Source organism: Procambarus clarkii, chromosome 89, assembly GCF_040958095.1.
Source record: "Procambarus clarkii isolate CNS0578487 chromosome 89, FALCON_Pclarkii_2.0, whole genome shotgun sequence".
NCBI classification, from domain to species: Eukaryota; Metazoa; Arthropoda; class Malacostraca; order Decapoda; family Cambaridae; genus Procambarus; species Procambarus clarkii.
This window is the reverse complement of record NC_091238.1, coordinates 1,440,553-1,466,048: the sequence shown is the minus strand read 5'-3', so window position 1 is coordinate 1,466,048 and position 25,496 is coordinate 1,440,553.

Sequence of the window (25,496 nt, the reverse complement as noted above, 5' to 3'; positions counted from 1 at the left end):
GCCAAATCACATATCGTGATACTACATGAAATAGTATCGAAATATTGGTAAAAATGAATATATTTACGTAATATCAAACTACATGAAAAACGTGAAAAAAGTCAATATATAACCATATATGAGGATTTTAACTTCAAATCACAGAGCGAGGTTTCGTATTATTTAGATCCAAGAAAAGACATATGACAATGTTGTTTCCAATACAAATGATAAAAATCAATGTGTTTTCATTAGTATTAACTAAAATGTTACTGATTTTCCGTTTATATTACCGATGGAAGATGTAAACGAAAATCGCTCTATTCCGGCTGAAACGTCGATATATGCGAAAAAAACAGAACTTCTCCCCTTTTCAATATCTTACTCAGTATTTTAACGAGAAACAAATAGATGATTGAAAATGAAGTATTTAAGGTTATTATCTAATCAATTATGTGTTTGCATCATTTTTATCGTATATATATGAATTAATACCCATAGACTGTAAATTCACAAAAACGTGGAAAACGGCAAAATATTGCCTAATTCGATGATATTTTGTTTAAGTCACATAAAGGAAAAGGGGATGATAAACGTCAAAATATTGCTAAATTCGATGATTTTTCGTACGAAACAAAATGCAAGAAAACTTGCTTAAAATGCAATATTTTGCGAAATTCTGATATTTGACGGCCAAATCACATATCGTGATTCTACATGAAATAGAATCGAAATATTGGTTAAAATGAATATATTTACGAAGTATCAAACTACAAGAAAAACGTGAAAAAGTCACTATTTAACCATATTTGAGGATTTTAACTTCAAATCATAGAGCGAGGTTTCGTATTATTTAGATCCAAGAAAAGACATATGACAATGTTGTTTCCAATACAAATGATAAAAATCAATGTGTTTTTATTAGAATTAACTAAAATGTTCCTGATTTTCCGTTTATATTACCGAGGGAAGATGTACACGTAAAACCGCTCTAATCCGGGTGAAACGTCGATATATGCAATAAAAACCGAACTTCTCCCCTTTTCAATATCTTACTCAGTATTTTAACGAGAAACAAATAGATGATTGAAAATGAAGTATTTAAGGTTATTATCTAATCAATTATGTGTTTGCATAATTTTTATCGTATATATATGAATTAATACCCATAGACTGAAAATTCACAAAAACGTGGAAAAACGGCAAAATATTGCCTAATTCGATGATATTTTGTTTAAATCACATAAAGGAAAAGGGGATGATAAACGTCAAAATATTGCTAAATTCGATGATTTTTCGTACGAAACAAAATGCAAGAAAACTTGCTTAAAATGCAATATTATGCGAAATTCTAAGATTTGAAGGCCAAATCACATATCGTGATACTACATGAAATAGTATCGAAATATTGGTAAAATGAATATATTTACGTAATATCAAACTACATGAAAAACGTAAAAAAAGTCAATATTTAACCATATTTGAGGATTTTAACTTCAAATCACAGAGCGAGGTTTCGTATTATTTAGATCCAAGAAAAGACATATGACAATGTTGTTTCCAATACAAATGATAAAAATCAATGTGTTTTCATTAGTATTAACTAAAATGTTACTGATTTTCCGTTTATATTACCGATGGAAGATGTACACGAAAATCGCTCTATTCCGACTGAAACGTCGATATATGCAATAAAAAAAAACTTCTCCCCTTTTCAATATCCTACTCAGTATTTTAACGAGAAACAAATAGATGATTGAAAATGAAGTATTTAAGGTTATTATCTAATCAATTATGTGTTTGCATAATTTTTATCGTATATATATGAATTAATACCCATAGACTGTAAATTCACAAAAACGTGGAAAACGGCAAAATATTGCCTAATTCGATGATATTTTGTTTAAGTCACATAAAGGAAAAGGGGATGATAAACGTCAAAATATTGCTAAATTTCGATGATTTTTCGTACAAAACAAAATGCAAGAAAACTTGCCCAAAATGCAATATTATGCGAAATTCTAAGATTTGAAGGCCAAATCACATATCCTGATACTACATGAAATAGTATCGAAATATTGGTAAAAATGAATATATTTACGTAATATCAAACTACATGAAAAACGTGAAAAAAGTCAATATTTAACCATATTTGAGGATTTTAACTTCAAATCACAGAGCGAGGTTTCGTATTATTTAGATCCACGAAAAGACATATGACAATGTTGTTTCCAATACAAATGATAAAAATCAATGTGTTTTCATTAGTATTAACTAAAATGTTACTGATTTTCCGTTTATAGTACCGATGGAAGATGTACACGAAAATCGCTCTATTCCGACTGAAACGTCGATATATGCAATAAAAAAAAACTTCTCCCCTTTTCAATATCCTACTCAGTATTTTAACGAGAAACAAATAGATGATTGAAAATGAAGTATTTAAGGTTATTATCTAATCAATTATGCGTTTGCATAATTTTTATCGTATATATATGAATTAATACCCATAGACTGTAAATTCATAAAAACGTGGAAAACGGCAAAATATTGCCAAATTCGATGATATTTTGTTTAAGTCACATAAAGGAAAAGGGGATGATAAACGTCAAAATATTGCTAAATTCGATGATTTTTCTTACGAAACAAAATGCAAGAAAACTTGCTTAAAATGCAATATTTTGCGAAATTCTGATATTTGACGGCCAAATCACATATCGTGATTCTACATGAAATAGAATCGAAATATTGGTTAACATGAATATATTTACGAAGTATCACACTACAAGAAAAACGTGAAAAAGTCACTATTTAACCATATTTGAGGATTTTAACTTCAAATCATAGAGCGAGGTTTCGTATTATTTATATCCAAGAAAAGACATATGACAATGTTGTTTCCAATACAAATGATAAAAATCAATGTGTTTTTATTAGAATTAACTAAAATGTTCCTGATTTTCCGTTTATATTACCGAGGGAAGATGTACACGTAAAACCGCTCTAATCCGGGTGAAACGTCGATATATGCAATAAAAACCGAACTTCTCCCCTTTTAAATATCTTACTCAGTATTTTAACGAGAAACAAATAGATGATTGAAAATGAAGTATTTAAGGTTATTATCTAATCAATTATGTGTTTGCATCATTTTTATCGTATATATATGAATTATTTCCCAAAGACTGTAAATTCACAAAAACGTGGAAAACGGCAAAATATTGCCTAATTCGATGATATTTTGTTTAAGTCACATAAAGGAAAAGGGGATGATAAACGTCAAAATATTGCTAAATTCGATGATTTTTCGTACGAAACAAAATGCAAGAAAACTTGCTTAAAATGCAATATTTTGCGAAATTCTGATATTTGACGGCCAAATCACATATCGTGATTCTACATGAAATAGAATCGAAATATTGGTTAAAATGAATATATTTACGAAGTATCAAACTACAAGAAAAACGTGAAAAAGTCACTATTTAACCATATTTGAGGATTTTAACTTCAAATCATAGAGCGAGGTTTCGTATTATTTAGATCCAAGAAAAGACATATGACAATGTTGTTTCCAATACAAATGAAAAAATCAATGTGTTTTTTTTAGAATTAACTAAAATGTTCCTGATTTTCCGTTTATATTACCGAGGGAAGATGTACACGTAAAACCGCTCTAATCCGGGTGAAACGTCGATATATGCAATAAAAACCGAACTTCTCCCCTTTTCAATATCTTACTCAGTATTTTAACGAGAAACAAATAGATGATTGAAAATGAAGTATTTAAGGTTATTATCTAATCAATTATGTGTTTGCATAATTTTTATCGTATATATATGAATTGATACCCATAGACTGAAAATTCACAAAAACGTGGAAAAACGGCAAAATATTGCCTAATTCGATGATATTTTGTTTAAATCACATAAAGGAAAAGGGGATGATAAACGTCAAAATATTGCTAAATTCGATGATTTTTCGTACGAAACAAAATGCAAGAAAACTTGCTTAAAATGCAATATTATGCGAAATTCTAAGATTTGAAGGCCAAATCACATATCGTGATACTACATGAAATAGTATCGAAATATTGGTAAAATGAATATATTTACGTAATATCAAACTACATGAAAAACGTAAAAAAAGTCAATATTTAACCATATTTGAGGATTTTAACTTCAAATCACAGAGCGAGGTTTCGTATTATTTAGATCCAAGAAAAGACATATGACAATGTTGTTTCCAATACAAATGATAAAAATCAATGTGTTTTCATTAGTATTAACTAAAATGTTACTGATTTTCCGTTTATATTACCGATGGAAGATGTACACGAAAATCGCTCTATTCCGACTGAAACGTCGATATATGCAATAAAAAAAAACTTCTCCCCTTTTCAATATCCTACTCAGTATTTTAACGAGAAACAAATAGATGATTGAAAATGAAGTATTTAAGGTTATTATCTAATCAATTATGTGTTTGCATAATTTTTATCGTATATATATGAATTAATACCCATACACTGTAAATTCACAAAAACGTGGAAAACGGCAAAATATTGCCTAATTCGATGATATTTTGTTCAAGTCACATAAAGGAAAAGGGGATGATAAACGTCAAAATATTGCTAAATTCGATGATTTTTCGTACGAAACAAAATGCAAGAAAACTTGCTTAAAATGCAATATTATGCGAAATTCTAAGATTTGAAGGCCAAATCACATATCGTGATACTACATGAAATAGAATCGAAATATTGGTTAAAATGAATATATTTACGTAGTATCAAACTACATGGAAAACGTGAAAAAGTCACTATTTAACCATATTTGAGGATTTTAATTTCAAATCATAGAGCGAGGTTTCGTATTATTTAGATCCAAGAAAAGACATATGACAATGTTGTTTCCAATACAAATGATAAAAATCAATGTGTTATCATTAGAATTAACTAAAATGTTCCTGATTTTCCGTTTATATTACCGAGGGAAGATGTATACGTAAAACCGCTCTAATCCGGCTGAAAAGTCGATATATGCAATAAAAACCGAACTTCTCCCCTTTTCAATATCTTACTCAGTATTTTAACGAGAAACAAATAGATGATTGAAAATGAAGTATTTAAGGTTATTATCTAATCAATTATGTGTTTGCATAATTTTTATCGTATATATATGAATTAATACCCATAGACTGTAAATTCACAAAAACGTGGAAAACGGCAAAATATTGCCTAATTCGATGATATTTTGTTTAAGTCACATAAAGGAAAAGGGGATGATAAACGTCAAAATATTGCTAAATTTCGATGATTTTTCGTACAAAACAAAATGCAAGAAAACTTGCTTAAAATTCAATATTATGCGAAATTCTAAGATTTGAAGGCCAAATCACATATCCTGATACTACATGAAATAGTATCGAAATATTGGTAAAAATGAATATATTTACGTAATATCAAACTACATGAAAAACGTGAAAAAAGTCAATATTTAACCATATTTGAGGATTTTAACTTCAAATCACAGAGCGAGGTTTCGTATTATTTAGATCCAAGAAAAGACATATGACAATGTTGTTTCCAATACAAATGATAAAAATCAATGTGTTTTCATTAGTATTAACTAAAATGTTACTGATTTTCCGTTTATAGTACCGATGGAAGATGTACACGAAAATCGCTCTATTCCGACTGAAACGTCGATATATGCAATAAAAAAAAACTTCTCCCCTTTTCAATATCCTACTCAGTATTTTAACGAGAAACAAATAGATGATTGAAAATGAAGTATTTAAGGTTATTATCTAATCAATTATGCGTTTGCATCATTTTTATCTTATATATATGAATTAATACCCATAGACTGTAAATTCACAAAAACGTGGAAAACGGCAAAATATTGCTTAATTCGATGATATTTTGTTTAAGTCACATAAAGGAAAAGGGGATGATAAACGTCAAAATATTGCTAAATTCGATGATTTTTCGTACGAAACAAAATGCAAGAAAACCTGCTTAAAATGCAATATTTTGCGAAATTCTGATATTTGACGGCCAAATCACATATCGTGATTCTACATGAAATAGAATCGAAATATTGGTTAAAATGAATATATTTACGTAGTATCAAACTACATGAAAAACGTGAAAAAGTCACTATTTAACCATATTTGAGGATTTTAACTTCAAATCATAGAGCGAGGTTTCGTATTATTTAGATCCAAGAAAAGACATGACAATGCTGTTTCCAATACAAATGACAAAAATCAATGTGTTATCATTAGAATTAACTAAAATGTTCCTGATTTTCCGTTTATATTACCGAGGGAAGATGTACACGTAAAACCGCTCTAATCCGGCTGAAAAGTCGATATATGCAATAAAAACCGAACTTCTCCCCTTTTCAATATCTTACTCAGTATTTTAACGAGAAACAAATAGATGATTGAAAATGAAGTATTTAAGGTTATTATCTAATCAATTATGTGTTTGCATAATTTTTATCGTATATATATGAATTAATACCCATAGACTGTAAATTCACAAAAACGTGGAAAACGGCAAAATATTGCCTAATTCGATGATATTTTGTTCAAGTCACATAAAGGAAAAGGGGATGATAAACGTCAAAATATTGCTAAATTCGATGATTTTTCGTACGAAACAAAATGCAAGAAAACTTGCTTAAAATGCAATATTATGCGAAATTCTAAGATTTGAAGGCAAAATCACATATCGTGATACTACATGAAATAGAATCGAAATATTGGTTAAAATGAATATATTTACCTAGTATCAAACTACATGGAAAACGTGAAAAAGTCACTATTTAACCATATTTGAGGATTTTAATTTCAAATCATAGAGCGAGGTTTCGTATTATTTAGATCCAAGAAAAGACATATGACAATGTTGTTTCCAATACAAATGATAAAAATCAATGTGTTATCAATAGAATTAACTAAAATGTTCCTGATTTTCCGTTTATATTACCGAGGGAAGATGTACACGTAAAACCGCTCTAATCCGGGTGAAACGTCGATATATGCAATAAAAACCGAACTTCTCCCCTTTTCAATATCTTACTCAGTATTTTAACGAGAAACAAATAGATGATTGAAAATGAAGTATTTAAGGTTATTATCTAATCAATTATGTGTTTGCATAATTTTTATCGTATATATATGAATTAATACCCATAGACTGAAAATTCACAAAAACGTGGAAAAACGGCAAAATATTGCCTAATTCGATGATATTTTGTTTAAATCACATAAAGGAAAAGGGGATGATAAACGTCAAAATATTGCTAAATTCGATGATTTTTCGTACGAAACAAAATGCAAGAAAACTTGCTTAAAATGCAATATTATGCGAAATTCTGAGATTTGAAGGCCAAATCACATATCGTGATACTACATAAAATAGTATCGAAATATTGGTAAAAATGAATATATTTACGTAATATCAAACTACATGAAAAACGTGAAAAAAGTCAATATATAACCATATTTGAGGATTTTAACTTCAAATCACAGAGCGAGGTTTCGTATTATTTAGATCCAAGAAAAGACATATGACAATGTTGTTTCCAATACAAATGATAAAAATCAATGTGTTTTCATTACTATTAACTAAAATGTTACTGATTTTCCGTTTATATTACCGATGGAAGATGTAAACGAAAATCGCTCTATTCCGGCTGAAACGTCGATATATGCGAAAAAAACAGAACTTCTCCCCTTTTCAATATCTTACTCAGTATTTTAACGAGAAACAAATAGATGATTGAAAATGAAGTATTTAAGGTTATTATCTAATCAATTATGTGTTTGCATCATTTTTATCGTATATATATGAATTAATACCCATAGACTGTAAATTCACAAAAACGTGGAAAACGGCAAAATATTGCCTAATTCGATGATATTTTGTTTAAGTCACATAAAGGAAAAGGGGATGATAAACGTCAAAATATTGCTAAATTCGATGATTTTTCGTACGAAACAAAATGCAAGAAAACTTGCTTAAAATGCAATATTTTGCGAAATTCTGATATTTGACGGCGAAATCACATATCGTGATTCTACATGAAATAGAATCGAAATATTGGTGAAAATGAATATATTTACGAAGTATCAAACTACAAGAAAAACGTGAAAAAGTCACTATTTAACCATATTTGAGGATTTTAACTTCAAATCATAGAGCGAGGTTTCGTATTATTTAGATCCAAGAAAAGACATATGACAATGTTGTTTCCAATACAAATGATAAAAATCAATGTGTTTTTTTTAGAATCAACTAAAATGTTCCTGATTTTCCGTTTATATTACCGAGGGAAGATGTACACGTAAAACCGCTCTAATCCGGGTGAAACGTCGATATATGCAATAAAAACCGAACTTCTCCCCTTTTCAATATCTTACTCAGTATTTTAACGAGAAACAAATAGATGATTGAAAATGAAGTATTTAAGGTTATTATATAATCAAGTATGTGTTTGCATAATTTTTATCGTATATATATGAATTGATACCCATAGACTGAAAATTCACAAAAACGTGGAAAACGGCAAAATATTGCCTAATTCGATGATATTTTGTTTAAGTCACATAAAGGAAAAGGGGATGATAAACGTCAAAATATTGCTAAATTCGATGATTTTTCGTACGAAACAAAATGCAAGAAAACTTGCTTAAAATGCAATATTATGCGAAATTCTAAGATATGAAGGCCAAATCACATATCCTGATACTACATGAAATAGTATCGAAATATTGGTAAAATGAATATATTTACGTAATATCAAACTACATGAAAAACGTAAAAAAAGTCAATATTTAACCATATTTGAGGATTTTAACTTCAAATCACAGAGCGAGGTTTCGTATTATTTAGATCCAAGAAAAGACATATGACAATGTTGTTTCCAATACAAATGATAAAAATCAATGTGTTTTCATTAGTATTAACTAAAATGTTACTGATTTTCCGTTTATATTACCGATGGAAGATGTACACGAAAATCGCTCTATTCCGACTGAAACGTCGATATATGCAATAAAAAAAAACTTCTCCCCTTTTCAATATCCTACTCAGTATTTTAACGAGAAACAAATAGATGATTGAAAATGAAGTATTTAAGGTTATTATCTAATCAATTATGTGTTTGCATAATTTTTATCGTATATATATGAATTAATAGCCATACACTGTAAATTCACAAAAACGTGGAAAACGGCAAAATATTGCCTAATTCGATGATATTTTGTTCAAGTCACATAAAGGAAAAGGGGATGATAAACGTCAAAATATTGCTAAATTCGATGATTTTTCGTACGAAACAAAATGCAAGAAAACTTCCTTAAAATGCAATATTATGCGAAATTCTAAGATTTGAAGGCCAAATCACATATCGTGATACTACATGAAATAGAATCGAAATATTGGTTAAAATGAATATATTTACGTAGTATCAAACTACATGGAAAACGTGAAAAAGTCACTATTTAACCATATTTGAGGATTTTAATTTCAAATCATAGAGCGAGGTTTCGTATTATTTAGATCCAAGAAAAGACATATGACAATGTTGTTTCCAATACAAATGATAAAAATCAATGTGTTATCATTAGAATTAACTAAAATGTTCCTGATTTTCCGTTTATATTACCGAGGGAAGATGTACACGTAAAACCGCTCTAATCCGGCTGAAAAGTCTATATATGCAATAAAAACCGAACTTCTCCCCTTTTCAATATCTTACTCAGTATTTTAACGAGAAACAAATAGATGATTGAAAATGAAGTATTTAAGGTTATTATCTAATCAATTATGTGTTTGCATAATTTTTATCGTATATATATGAATTAATACCCATAGACTGTAAATTCACAAAAACGTGGAAAACGGCAAAATATTGCCTAATTCGATGATATTTTGTTTAAGTCACATAAAGGAAAAGGGGATGATAAACGTCAAAATATTGCTAAATTTCGATGATTTTTCGTACAAAACAAAATGCAAGAAAACTTGCTTAAAATGCAATATTATGCGAAATTCTAAGATTTGAAGGCCAAATCACATATCCTGATACTACATGAAATAGTATCGAAATATTGGTAAAAATGAATATATTTACGTAATATCAAACTACATGAAAAACGTGAAAAAAGTCAATATTTAACCATATTTGAGGATTTTAACTTCAAATCACAGAGCGAGGTTTCGTATTATTTAGATCCAAGAAAAGACATATGACAATGTTGTTTCCAATACAAATGATAAAAATCAATGTGTTTTCATTAGTATTAACTAAAATGTTACTGATTTTCCGTTTATATTACTGATGGAAGATGTACACGAAAATCGCTCTATTCCGACTGAAACGTCGATATATGCAATAAAAAAAAACTTCTCCCCTTTTCAATATCCTACTCAGTATTTTAACGAGAAACAAATAGATGATTGAAAATGAAGTATTTAAGGTTATTATCTAATCAATTATGCGTTTGCATCATTTTTATTGTATATATATGAATTAATACCCATAGACTGTAAATTCACAAAAACGTGGAAAACGGCAAAATATTGCTTAATTCGATGATAATTTGTTTAAGTCACATAAAGGAAAAGGGGATGATAAACGTCAAAATATTGCTAAATTCGATGATTTTTCGTACGAAACAAAATGCAAGAAAACTTGCTTAAAATGCAATATTTTGCGAAATTCTGATATTTGACGGCCAAATCACATATCGTGATTCTACATGAAATAGAATCGAAATATTGGTTAAAATGAATATATTTACGTAGTATCAAACTACATGAAAAACGTGAAAAAGTCACTATTTAACCATATTTGAGGATTTTAACTTCAAATCATAGAGCGAGGTTTCGTATTATTTAGATCCAAGAAAAGACATATGACAATGTTGTTTCCAATACAAATGATAAAAATCAATGTGTTATCATTAGAATTAACTAAAATGTTCCTGATTTTCCGTTTATATTACCGAGGGAAGATGTACACGTAAAACCGCTCTAATCCGGCTGAAAAGTCTATATATGCAATAAAAACCGAACTCCTCCCCTTTTCAATATCTTACTCAGTATTTTAACGAGAAACAAATAGATGATTGAAAATGAAGTATTTAAGGTTATTATCTAATCAATTATGCGTTTGCATCATTTTTATCGTATATATATGAATTAATACCTATAGACTGTAAATTCACAAAAACGTGGAAAACGGAAAATATTGCCTAATTCGATGATATTTTGTTTAAGTCACATAAAGGAAAAGGGGATGATAAACGTCAAAATATTGCTAAATTTCGATGATTTTTCGTACGAAACGAAATGCAAAAAAACTTGCTTAAAATGCAATATTTTGCGAAATTCTGATATATGAAGGCCAAATCACATATCGTGATTCTACATGAAATTGAATCGAAATATTGGTTAAAATGAATATATTTACGTAGTATCAAACTACATGAAAAACGTGAAAAAGTCACTATTTAACCATATTTGAGGATTTTAACTTCAAATCATAGAGCGAGGTTTCGTATTATTTAGATCCAAGAAAAGACATATGACAATGTTGTTTCCAATACAAATGATAAAAATCAATGTGTTATCATTAGAATTAACTAAAATGTTCCTGATTTTCCGTTTATATTACCGAGGGAAGATGTACACGTAAAACCGCTCTAATCCGGCTGAAAAGTCGATATATGCAATAAAAACCGAACTTCTCCCATTTTCAATATCTTACTCAGTATTTTAACGAGAAACAAATAGATGATTGAAAATGAAGTACTTAAGGTTATTATCTAATCAATTATGTGTTTGCATAATTTTTATCGTATATATATGAATTAATACCCATAGACTGTAAATTCACAAAAACGTGGAAAACGGCAAAATATTGCCTAATTCGATGATATTTTGTTCAAGTCACATAAAGGAAAAGGGGATGATAAACGTCAAAATATTGCTAAATTCGATGATTTTTCGTACGAAACAAAATGCAAGAAAACTTGCTTAAAATGCAATATTATGCGAAATTCTAAGATTTGAAGGCCAAATCACATATCGTGATACTACATGAAATAGTATCGAAATATTGGTAAAAATTAATATATTTACGTAATATCATACTACATGAAAAACGTGAAAAATTCAATATTTAACCATATTTGAGGATTTTAACTTCAAATCACAGAGCGAGGTTTCGTATCATTTAGATCCAAGAAAAGACATATGACAATGTTGTTTCCAATACAAATGATAAAAATCAATGTGTTTTCATTAGTATTAACTAAAATATTACTGATTTTCCGTTTATATTACCGATGGAAGATGTACACGAAAATCGCTCTATTCCGGCTGAAACGTCGATATATGCAATAAAAAAAACTTCTCTCCTTTTCAATATCTCACTCAGTATTTTAACGAGAAACAAATAGATGATTGAAAATGAAGTATTTAAGGTTATTATCTAATCAATTATGCGTTTGCATCATTTTTATCGTATATATATGAATTAATACCTATAGACTGTAAATTCACAAAAACGTGGAAAACGGAAAATATTGCCTAATTCGATGATATTTTGTTTAAGTCACATAAAGGAAAAGGGGATGATAAACGTCAAAATATTGCTAAATTTCGATGATTTTTCGTACGAAACGAAATGCAAAAAAACTTGCTTAAAATGCAATATTTTGCGAAATTCTGATATATGAAGGCCAAATCACATATCGTGATTCTACATGAAATTGAATCGAAATATTGGTTAAAATGAATATATTTACGTAGTATCAAACTACATGAAAAACGTGAAAAAGTCACTATTTAACCATATTTGAGGATTTTAACTTCAAATCATAGAGCGAGGTTTCGTATTATTTAGATCCAAGAAAAGACATATGACAATGTTGTTTCCAATACAAATGATAAAAATCAATGTGTTATCATTAGAATTAACTAAAATGTTCCTGATTTTCCGTTTATATTACCGAGGGAAGATGTACACGTAAACCCGCTCTAATCCGGCTGAAAAGTCGATATATGCAATAAAAACCGAACTTCTCCCCTTTTCAATATCTTACTCAGTATTTTAACGAGAAACAAATAGATGATTGAAAATGAAGTATTTAAGGTTATTATCTAATCAATTATGTGTTTGCATAATTTTTATCGTATACATATGAATTAATACCCTTAGACTGTAAATTCACAAAAACGTGGAAAACGGCAAAATATTGCCTAATTCGATGATATTTTGTTCAAGTCACATAAAGGAAAAGGGGATGATAAACGTCAATATATTGCTAAATTCGATGATTTTTCGTACGAAACAAAATGCAAGAAAACTTGCTTAAAATGCAATATTATGCGAAATTCTAAGATTTGAAGGCCAAATCACATATCGTGATACTACATGAAATAGAATCGAAATATTGGTTAAAATGAATATATTTACGTAGTATCAAACTACATGGAAAACGTGAAAAAGTCACTATTTAACCATATTTGAGGATTTTAATTTCAAATCATAGAGCGAGGTTTCGTATTATTTAGATCCAAGAAAAGACATATGACAATGTTGTTTCCAATACAAATGATAAAAATCAATGTGTTATCATTAGAATTAACTAAAATGTTCCTGATTTTCCGTTTATATTACCGAGGGAAGATGTACACGTAAAACCGCTCTAATCCGGCTGAAAAGTCGATATATGCAATAAAAACCGAACTTCTCCCCTTTTCAATATCTTACTCAGTATTTTAACGAGAAACAAATAGATGATCGAAAATGAAGTATTTAAGTTATTATCTAATCAATTATGTGTTTGCATAATTTTTATCGTATATATATGAATTAATACCCATAGACTGTAAATTCACAAAAACGTGGAAAACGGCAAAATATTGCCTAATTCGATGATATTTTGTTTAAGTCACATAAAGGAAAAGGGGATGATAAACGTCAAAATATTGCTAAATTTCGATGATTTTTCGTACAAAACAAAATGCAAGAAAACTTGCTTAAAATGCAATATTATGCGAAATTCTAAGATTTGAAGGCCAAATCACATATCCTGATACTACATGAAATAGTATCGAAATATTGGTAAAAATGAATATATTTACATAATATCAAACTACATGAAAAACGTGAAAAAATCAATATTTAACCATATTTGAGGATTTTAACTTCAAATCACAGGGCGAGGTTTCGTATCATTTAGATCCAAGAAAAGACATATGACAATGTTGTTTCCAATACAAATGATAAAAATCAATGTGTTTTCATTAGTATTAACTAAAATATTACTGATTTTCCGTTTATATTACCGATGGAAGATGTACACGAAAATCGCTCTATTCCGGCTGAAACGTCGATATATGCAATAAAAAAAACTTCTCCCCTTTTCAATATCTTACTCAGTATTTTAACGAGAAACAAATAGATGATTGAAAATGAAGTATTTAAGGTTATTATCTAATCAATTATGCGTTTGCATCATTTTTATCGTATATATATGAATTAATACCCATAGACTGTAAATTCACAAAAACGTGGAAAACGGCAAAATATTGCCTAATTCGATGATATTTTGTTTAAGTCACATAAAGGAAAAGGGGATGATAAACGTCAAAATATTGCTAAATTAGATGATTTTTCGTACGAAACAAAATGCAAGAAAACTTGCTTAAAATGCAATATTTTGCGAAATTCTGATATTTGAAGGCCAAATCACATATCGTGATTCTACATGAAATTGAATCGAAATATTGGTTAAAATGAATATATTTACGTAGTATCAAACTACATGAAAAACGTGAAAAAGTCACTATTTAACCATATTTGAGGATTTTAACTTCAAATCATAGAGCGAGGTTTCGTATTATTTAGATCCAAGAAAAGACATATGACAATGTTGTTTCCAATACAAATGATAAAAATCAATGTGTTATCATTAGAATTAACTAAAATGTTCCTGATTTTCCGTTTATATTACCGAGGGAAGATGTACACGTAAACCCGCTCTAATCCGGCTGAAAAGTCGATATATGCAATAAAAACCGAACTTCTCTCCTTTTCAATATCTTACTCAGTATTTTAACGAGAAACAAATAGATGATTGAAAATGAAGTATTTAAGGTTATTATCTAATCAATTATGTGTTTGCATAATTTTTATCGTATATATATGAATTAATACCCATAGACTGTAAATTCACAAAAACGTGGAAAACGGCAAAATATTGCCTAATTCGATGATATTTTGTTTAAGTCACATAAAGGAAAAGGGGATGATAAACGTCAAAATATTGCTAAATTCGATGATTTTTCGTACGAAACAAAATGCAAGAAAACTTGCTTAAAATGCAATATTTTGCGAAATTCTGATATATGACGGCCAAATCACATATCGTGATTCTACATGAAATAGAATCGAAATATTGGTTAAAATGAATATATTTACGTAGTATTAAACTACATGAAAAAGGTGAAAAAAGTCACAATTTAACCATATTTGAGGATTTTAACTTCAAATCATAGAGCGAGGTTTCGTATTATTTAGATCCAAGAAAAGACATATGACAATATTGTTTCCAATACAAATGACAAAAATCAATGTGTTTTCATTAGTATTAACTAAAATATTACTGATTTTCCGTTTATATTACCGATGGAAGATGTACACGAAAATCGCTCTATTCCGGCTGAAACGTCGATATATGCAATAAAAAAAACTTCTCCCCTTTTCAATATCTTACTCAGTATTTTAACGAGAAACAAATAGATGATTGAAAATGAAGTATTTAAGGTTATTATCTAATCAATTATGCGTTTGCATCATTTTTATCGTATATATATGAATTAATACCCATAGACTGTAAATTCACAAAAACGTGGAAAACGGCAAAATATTGCCTAATTCGATGATATTTTGTTCAAGTCACCTAAAGGAAAAGGGGATGATAAACGTCAATATATTGCTAAATTCGATGATTTTTCGTACGAAACAAAATGCAAGAAAACTTGCTTAAAATGCAATATTATGCGAAATTCTAAGATTTGAAGGCCAAATCACATATCGTGATACTACATGAAATAGAATCGAAATATTGGTTAAAATGAATATATTTACGTAGTATCAAACTACATGGAAAACGTGAAAAAGTCACTATTTAACCATATTTGAGGATTTTAATTTCAAATCATAGAGCGAGGTTTCGTATTATTTAGATCCAAGAAAAGACATATGACAATGTTGTTTCCAATACAAATGATAAAAATCAATGTGTTATCATTAGAATTAACTAAAATGTTCCTGATTTTCCGTTTATATTACCGAGGGAAGATGTACACGTAAAACCGCTCTAATCCGGCTGAAAAGTCGATATATGCAATAAAAACCGAACTTCTCCCCTTTTCAATATCTTACTCAGTATTTTAACGAGAAACAAATAGATGATTGAAAATGTGGTATTTAAGTTATTATCTAATCAATTATGTGTTTGCATAATTTTTATCGTATATATATGAATTAATACCCATAGACTGTAAATTCACAAAAACGTGGAAAACGGCAAAATATTGCCTAATTCGATGATATTTTGTTTAAGTCACATAAAGGAAAAGGGGATGATAAACGTCAAAATATTGCTAAATTTCGATGATTTTTCGTACAAAACAAAATGCAAGAAAACTTGCTTAAAATGCAATATTATGCGAAATTCTAAGATTTGAAGGCCAAATCACATATCCTGATACTACATGAAATAGTATCGAAATATTGGTAAAAATGAATATATTTACATAATATCAAACTACATGAAAAACGTGAAAAAATCAATATTTAACCATATTTGAGGATTTTAACTTCAAATCACAGGGCGAGGTTTCGTATCATTTAGATCCAAGAAAAGACATATGACAATGTTGTTTCCAATACAAATGATAAAAATCAATGTGTTTTCATTAGTATTAACTAAAATATTACTGATTTTCCGTTTATATTACCGATGGAAGATGTACACGAAAATCGCTCTATTCCGGCTGAAACGTCGATATATGCAATAAAAAAAACTTCTCCCCTTTTCAATATCTTACTCAGTATTTTAACGAGAAACAAATAGATGATTGAAAATGAAGTATTTAAGGTTATTATCTAATCAATTATGCGTTTGCATCATTTTTATCGTATATATATGAATTAATACCCATATACTGTAAATTCACAAAAACGTGGAAAACGGCAAAATATTGCCTAATTCGATGATATTTTGTTTAAGTCACATAAAGGAAAAGGGGATGATAAACGTCAAAATATTGCTAAATTAGATGATTTTTCGTACGAAACAAAATGCAAGAAAACTTGCTTAAAATGCAATATTTTGCGAAATTCTGAGATTTGAAGGCCAAATCACATATCGTGATTCTACATGAAATTGAATCGAAATATTGGTTAAAATGAATATATTTACGTAGTATCAAACTACATGAAAAACGTGAAAAAGTCACTATTTAACCATATTTGAGGATTTTAACTTCAAATCATAGAGCGAGGTTTTGTATTATTTAGATCCAAGAAAAGACATATGACAATGTTGTTTCCAATACAAATGATAAAAATCAATGTGTTATCATTAGAATTAACTAAAATGTTCCTGATTTTCGGTTTATATTACCGAGGGAAGATGTACACGTAAACCCGCTCTAATCCGGCTGAAAAGTCGATATATGCAATAAAAACCGAACTTCTCTCCTTTTCAATATCTTACTCAGTATTTTAACGAGAAACAAATAGATGATTGAAAATGAAGTATTTAAGGTTATTATCTAATCAATTATGTGTTTGCATAATTTTTATCGTATATATATGAATTAATACCCATAGACTGTAAATTCACAAAAACGTGGAAAACGGCAAAATATTGCCTAATTCGATGATATTTTGTTTAAGTCACATAAAGGAAAAGGGGATGATAAACGTCAAAATATTGCTAAATTCGATGATTTTTCGTACGAAACAAAATGCAAGAAAACTTGCTTAAAATGCAATATTTTGCGAAATTCTGATATATGACGGCCAAATCACATATCGTGATTCTACATGAAATAGAATCGAAATATTGGTTAAAATGAATATATTTACGTAGTATTAAACTACATGAAAAAGGTGAAAAAAGTCACAATTTAACCATATTTGAGGATTTTAACTTCAAATCATAGAGCGAGGTTTCGTATTATTTAGATCCAAGAAAAGACATATGACAATATTGTTTCCAATACAAATGACAAAAATCAATGTGTTTTCATTAGTATTAACTAAAATATTACTGATTTTCCGTTTATATTACCGATGGAAGATGTACACGAAAATCGCTCTATTCCGGCTGAAACGTCGATATATGCAATAAAAAAAACTTCTCCCCTTTTCAATATCTTACTCAGTATTTTAACGAGAAACAAATAGATGATTGAAAATGAAGTATTTAAGGTTATTATCTAATCAATTATGCGTTTGCATCATTTTTATCGTATATATATGAATTAATACCCATAGACTGTAAATTCACAAAAACGTGGAAAACGGCAAAATATTGCCTAATTCGATGATATTTTGTTCAAGTCACATAAAGGAAAAGGGGATGATAAACGTCAATATATTGCTAAATTCGATGATTTTTCGTACGAAACAAAATGCAAGAAAACTTGCTTAAAATGCAATATTATGCGAAATTCTAAGATTTGAAGGCCAAATCACATATCGTGATACTACATGAAATAGAATCGAAATATTGGTTAAAATGAATATATTTACGTAGTATCAAACTACATGGAAAACGTGAAAAAGTCACTATTTAACCATATTTGAGGATTTTAATTTCAAATCATAGAGCGAGGTTTCGTATTATTTAGATCCAAGAAAAGACATATGACAATGTTGTTTCCAATACAAATGATAAAAATCAATGTGTTATCATTAGAATTAACTAAAATGTTCCTGATTTTCCGTTTATATTACCGAGGGAAGATGTACACGTAAAACCGCTCTAATCCGGCTGAAAAGTCGATATATGCAATAAAAACCGAACTTCTCCCCTTTTCAATATCTTACTCAGTATTTTAACGAGAAACAAATAGATGATTGAAAATGAAGTATTTAAGTTATTATCTAATCAATTATGTGTTTGCATAATTTTTATCGTATATATATGAATTAATACCCATAGACTGTAAATTCACAAAAACGTGGAAAACGGCAAAATATTGCCTAATTCGATGATATTTTGTTTAAGTCACATAAAGGAAAAGGGGATGATAAACGTCAAAATATTGCTAAATTTCGATGATTTTTCGTACAAAACAAAATGCAAGAAAACTTGCTTAAAATGCAATATTATGCGAAATTCTAAGATTTGAAGGCCAAATCACATATCCTGATACTACATGAAATAGTATCGAAATATTGGTAAAAATGAATATATTTACGTAATATCAAACTACATGAAAAACGTGAAAAATTCAATATTTAACCATATTTGAGGATTTTAACTTCAAATCACAGAGCGAGGTTTCGTATCATTTAGATCCAAGAAAAGACATATGACAATGTTGTTTCCAATACAAATGATAAAAATCAATGTGTTTTCATTAGTATTAACTAAAATATTACTGATTTTCCGTTTATATTACCGATGGAAGATGTACACGAAAATCGCTCTATTCCGGCTGAAACGTCGATATATGCAATAAAAACAGAACTTTTCCCCTTTTCAATATCTTACTCAGTATTTTAACGAGAAACATATAGATGATTGAAAATGAAGTATTTAAGGTTATTATCTAATCAATTATGTGTTTGCATCATTTTTATCGTATATATATGAATTAATACCCATAGACTGTAAATTCACAAAAACGTGGAAAACGGCAAAATATTGCCTAATTCGATGATATTTTGTTTAAGTCACATAAAGGAAAATGGGATGATAAACGTCAAAATATTGCTAAATTCGATGATTTTTCGTACGAAACAAAATGCAAGAAAACTTGCTTAAAATGCAATATTTTGCGAAATTCTGATATATGACGGCCAAATCACATATCGTGATTCTACATGAAATAGAATCGAAATATTGGTTAAAATGAATATATTTACGTAGTATTAAACTACATGAAAAAGGTGAAAAAAGTCACAATTTAACCATATTTGAGGATTTTAACTTCAAATCATAGAGCGAGGTTTCGTATTATTTAGATCCAAGAAAAGACATATGACAATGTTGTTTCCAATACAAATGATAAAAATCAATGTATTTTCATTAGAATTAACAAAAATGTTCCTGATTTTCCGTTTATATTACCGAGGGAAGATGTACACGTAAACCGCTCTAATCCGGCTGAAACGTCGATATATGCAATAAAAACCGAACTTCTCCCCTTTTCAATATTTCACTCAGTATATTAACGAGAAACAAATAGATGATTGAAAATGAAGTATTTAAGGTTATTATCTAATCAATTATGTGTTTGCATAATTTTTATCGTATATATATGAATTAATACCCATAGACTGAAAATTCACAAAAACGTGGAAAAACGGCAAAATATTGCCTAATTCGATGATATTTTGTTTAAATCACATAAAGGAAAAGGGGATGATAAACGTCAAAATATTGCTAAATTCGATGATTTTTCGTACGAAACAAAATGCAAGAAAACTTGCTAAAAATGCAATATTATGCGAAATTCTGAGATTTGAAGGCCAAATCACATATCGTGATACTACATGAAATAGCATCGAAATATTGGTAAAAATGAATATATTTACGTAATATCAAACTACATGAAAAACGTGAAAAAAGTCAATATTTAACCATATTTGAGGATTTTAACTTCAAATCACAGAGCGAGGTTTCCTATCATTTAGATCCAAGAAAAGACATATGACAATGTTGTTTCCAATACAAATGATAAAAATCAATGTGTTTTCATTAGTATTAACTAAAATATTACTGATTTTCCGTTTATATTACCGATGGAAGATGTACACGAAAATCGCTCTATTCCGGCTGAAACGTCGATATATGCAATAAAAAAAACTTCTCCCCTTTTCAATATCTTACTCAGTATTTTAACGAGAAACAAATAGATGATTGAAAATGAAGTATTTAAGGTTATTATCTAATCAATTATGTGTTTGCATCATTTTTATCGTATATATATTAATTAATACCCATAGACTGTAAATTCACAAAAACGTGGAAAACGGCAAAATATTGCCTAATTCGATGATATTTTGTTTAAGTCACATGAAGGAAAAGGGGATGATAAACGTCAAAATATTGCTAAATTCGAATATTTTTCGTACGAAACAAAATACAAGAAAACTTGCTTAAAATGCAATATTTTGCGAAATTCTGATATTTGAAGGCCAAATCACATATCGTGATTCTACATGAAATTGAATCGAAATATTGGTTAAAATGAATATATTTACGTAGTATCAAACTACATGAAAAACGTGAAAAAGTCACTATTTAACCATATTTGAGGATTTTAACTTCAAATCATAGAGCGAGGTTTCGTATTATTTAGATCCAAGAAAAGACATATGACAATGTTGTTTCCAATACAAATGATAAAAATCAATGTGTTTTTATTAGAATTAACTAAAATGTTCCTGATTTTCCGTTTATATTACCGAGGGAAGATGTACACGTAAACCCGCTCTAATCCGGCTGAAAAGTCGATATATGCAATAAAAACCGAACTTCTCCCCTTTTCAATATCTTACTCAGTATTTTAACGAGAAACAAATAGATGATTGAAAATGAAGTATTTAAGGTTATTATCTAATCAATTATGTGTTTGCATAATTTTTATCGTATCTATATGAATTAATACCCATAGACTGTAAATTCACAAAAACGTGGAAAACGGCAAAATATTGCCTAATTCGATGATATTTTGTTCAAGTCACATAAAGGAAAAGGGGATGATAAACGTCAAAATATTGCTAAATTCGATGATTTTTCGTACGAAACAAAATGCAAGAAAACTTGCTTAAAATGCAATATTATGCGAAATTCTAAGATTTGAAGGCCAAATCACATATCGTGATACTACATGAAATAGTATCGAAATATTGGTAAAAATGAATATATTTACGTAATATCAAACTACATGAAAAACGTGAAAAAAGTCAATATATAACCATATTTGAGGATTTTAACTTCAAATCATAGAGCGAGGTTTCGTATTATTTAGATCCAAGAAAAGACATATGACAATGTTGTTTCCAATACAAATGATAAAAATCAATGTGTTTTCATTAGTATTAACTAAAATGTTACTGATTTTCCGTTTATATTACCGATGGAAGATGTACACGAAAATCGCTCTATTCCGGCTGAAACGTAGATATATGCAATAAAAACAGAACTTCTCCCCTTTTCAATATCTTACTCAGTATTTTAACGAGAAACATATAGATGATTGAAAATGAAGTATTTAAGGTTATTATCTAATCAATTATGTGTTTGCATCATTTTTATCGTATATATATGAATTAATACCCATAGACTGTAAATTCACAAAAACGTGGAAAACGGCAAAATATTGCCTAATTCGATGATATTTTGTTTAAGTCACATAAAGGAAAAGGGGATGATAAACGTCAAAATATTGCTAAATTCGATGATTTTTCGTACGAAACAAAATGCAAGAAAACTTGCTTAAAATGCAATATTTTGCGAAATTCTGATATATGACGGCCAAATCACATATCGTGATTCTACATGAAATAGAATCGAAATATTGGTTAAAATGAATATCTTTACGTAGTATTAAACTACATGAAAAAGGTGAAAAAAGTCACAATTTAACCATATTTGAGGATTTTATCTTCAAATCATAAGGTTTCGTATTATTTAGATCCAAGAAAAGACATATGACAATGTTGTTTCCAATACAAATGATAAAAATCAATGTGTTTTCATTAGAATTAACAAAAATGTTCCTGATTTTCCGTTTATATTACCGAGGGAAGATGTACACGTAAACCGCTCTAATCCGGCTGAAACGTCGATATATGCAATAAAAACCGAACTTCTCCCCTTTTCAATATTTTACTCAGTATTTTAACGAGAAACAAATAGATGATTGAAAATGAAGTATTTAAGGTTATTATCTAATCAATTATGTGTTTGCATTATTTTTATCGTATATATATGAATTAATACCCATAGACTGAAAATTCACAAAAACGTGGAAAAACGGCAAAATATTGCCTAATTCGATGATATTTTGTTTAAATCACATAAAGGAAAAGGGGATGATAAACGTCAAAATATTGCTAAATTCGATGATTTTTCGTACGAAATAAAATGCAAGAAAACTTGCTTAAAATGCAATATTATGCGAAATTCTGAGATTTGAAGGCCAAATCACATATCGTGATACTACATGAAATAGTATCGAAATATTGGTAAAAATAAATATATTTATGTAATATCAAACTACATGAAAAACGTGAAAAAAGTCAATATATAACCATATTTGAGGATTTTAACTTCAAATCACAGAGCGAGGTTTCCTATCATTTAGATCCAAGAAAAGACATATGACAATGTTGTTTCCAATACAAATGATAAAAATCAATGTGTTTTCATTAGTATTAACTAAAATATTACTGATTTTCCGTTTATATTACCGATGGAAGATGTACACGAAAATCGCTCTATTCCGGCTGAAACGTCGATATATGCAATAAAAAAAACTTCTCCCCTTTTCAATATCTTACTCAGTATTTTAACGAGAAACAAATAGATGATTGAAAATGAAGTATTTAAGGTTATTATCTAATCAATTATGTGTTTGCATCATTTTTATCGTATATATATTAATTAATACCCATAGACTGTAAATTCACAAAAACGTGGAAAACGGCAAAATATTGCCTAATTCGATGATATTTTGTTTAAGTCACATAAAGGAAAAGGGGATGATAAACGTCAAAATATTGCTAAATTCGATGATTTTTCGTACGAAACAAAATGCAAGAAAACTTGCTTAAAATGCAATATTTTGCGAAATTCTGATATTTGAAGGCCAAATCACATATCGTGATTCTACATGAAATTGAATCGAAATATTGGTTAAAATGAATATATTTACGTTGTATCAAACTACATGAAAAACGTGAAAAAGTCACTATTTAACCATATTTGAGGATTTTAACTTCAAATCATAGAGCGAGGATTCGTATTATTTAGATCCAAGAAAAGACATATGACAATGTTGTTTCCAATACAAATGATAAAAATCAATGTGTTATCATTAGAATTAACTAAAATGTTCCTGATTTTCCGTTTATATTACCGAGGGAAGATGTACACGTAAACCCGCTCTAATCCGGCTGAAAAGTCGATATATGCAATAAAAACCGAACTTCTCCCCTTTTCAATATCTTACTCAGTATTTTAACGAGAAACAAATAGATGATTGAAAATGAAGTATTTAAGGTTATTATCTAATCAATTATGTGTTTGCATAATTTTTATCGTATATATATGAATTAATACCCATAGACTGTAAATTCACAAAAACGTGGAAAACGGCAAAATATTGCCTAATTCGATGATATTTTGTTCAAGTCACATAAAGGAAAAGGGGATGATAAACGTCAAAATATTGCTAAATTCGATGATTTTTCGTACGAAACAAAATGCAAGAAAACTTGCTTAAAATACAATATTATGCGAAATTCTAAGATTTGAAGGCCAAATCACATATCGTGATACTACATGAAATAGTATCGAAATATTGGTAAAAATGAATATATTTACGTAATATCAAACTACATGAAAAACGTGAAAAAAGTCAATATATAACCATATTTGAGGATTTTAACTTCAAATCATAGAGCGAGGTTTCGTATTATTTAGATCCAAGAAAAGACATATGACAATGTTGTTTCCAATACAAATGATAAAAATCAATGTGTTTTCATTAGTATTAACTAAAATGTTACTGATTTTCCGTTTATATTACCGATGGAAGATGTACACGAAAATCGCTCTATTCCGGCTGAAACGTAGATATATGCAATAAAAACAGAACTTCTCCCCTTTTCAATATCTTACTCAGTATTTTAACGAGAAACATATAGATGATTGAAAATGAAGTATTTAAGGTTATTATCTAATCAATTATGTGTTTGCATCATTTTTATCGTATATATATGAATTAATACCCATAGACTGTAAATTCACAAAAACGTGGAAAACGGCAAAATATTGCCTAATTCGATGATATTTTGTTTAAGTCACATAAAGGAAAAGGGGATGATAAACGTCAAAATATTGCTAAATTCGATGATTTTTCGTACGAAACAAAATGCAAGAAAACTTGCTTAAAATGCAATATTTTGCGAAATTCTGATATATGACGGCCAAATCACATATCGTGATTCTAC